This window comes from Pristiophorus japonicus, chromosome 7 (genome assembly GCF_044704955.1).
Source record: "Pristiophorus japonicus isolate sPriJap1 chromosome 7, sPriJap1.hap1, whole genome shotgun sequence".
NCBI classification, from domain to species: Eukaryota; Metazoa; Chordata; class Chondrichthyes; family Pristiophoridae; genus Pristiophorus; species Pristiophorus japonicus.
Window position 1 is genome coordinate 182,674,157 of NC_091983.1, and position 1,381 is coordinate 182,675,537.

Here is a 1,381-nt window from a genome sequence, read left to right on the forward strand (position 1 = left end):
GCGACAGTAAATTCTGGCCCAATATCTTTTTATGTGGCTCAGAGTCAAATTTTGTTTGATAATCGCTCCTATGGGACAGTTTACTACGTTAAAGGTGCTATTTAAAGGCAAGTTTCCGTTGCTGTTGGTAGGAAAATCTAGAACCCCCTGGATGTCAAGGGACATACAGGGTAAGATATAGAAAAAAAGGGAAGCTTATGAGAGATACCGAGAACGCAATGATGTAGAAACTCGAGAGGAGCATAAGAAATGCAGGGGCGCAATTAAAAAAGATATTAGGAAAGCAAAGAGAGAGCATGAAAGAATGTTGGCAAGTAAAATCAGGGAAAACCCAAAGATGTTTTATAAATACATTAAGAGCAAGAGGATAATTGAGAAAGAGTGGGCCTATTAGAGACCATAAAGGAAATCTGTGTGTGGAGACGGAATATATGGATAGGATTCTTAATGAATACTTTGCATCTGTTTTCACAAAAGAGAGGGGCATTGTAGACCTTGCAATGAAGGAGGAGGTGTGTGAAATATTAAACGAAATAAACATAGTGACAGAGGAAGTATTAAGGGGTTTAGCAGCTTTGAAAGTGGATAAATCCCTAGGCTCGGATGAAATGTATCCCAGGCTGTTAAGAGAAGCAAAAGAGGAAATAGCAAAGGTTCTCACCATCATTTTCCAATCCTCTCTGGCTACAGGTACGGTGTCAGAGGACTGGAGGACTGCTAATGTTGTACCTTTGTTTAAAAAGGGAGAAATGGGGTAGACCGAGTAATTACAGGCCAGTCAGCCTAACCTCGGTGGGGAAAATTATTGGAAAATATCCTGAGGGACACAGTAAATCTTCATTTGGAGACATGGAATAATCAAGGACAGTCAGCATGGATTTTTTAAGGGAAGGTCGTGTCTGACTAACTTGATTGAATTTTTTGAGGAGATAACCAGGAGGGTCAATGAGGGCAGTGCATATGATGCAGTGTATATGGATTTTAGCGAAGCTTTTGATAAGGTCCCACATGGTAGACTGGTCACAAAAGTAATAGCCCATCGGATCCAGGGCAAAGTGGCAAGTTGGATTGAAAATTGGCTCGGAGGCAGGAAGCAAAGGGCAATGGTTAATGCGTATTTTTGTGACAAAGGCTGTATCCTGTGGGGTTTTGTGGTATATATCAATCACTTGGACTTAACTGTTGGGGGTATTATTGTGTTCCTAACACAGATGAGGCTGCACACAGGGAGGTTAAAGTAACAGTGACCTCAGTCTTTAATAAGACACTCCAGAGTGAGGAACAGGCCTTCGGGGCCGGCTTATATACAGTGCTCCCAAGGGATGCTGGGATCCCTTGGGACTTCAGGGGATGAGCTCCCTGATGGCGGAACATGATATGC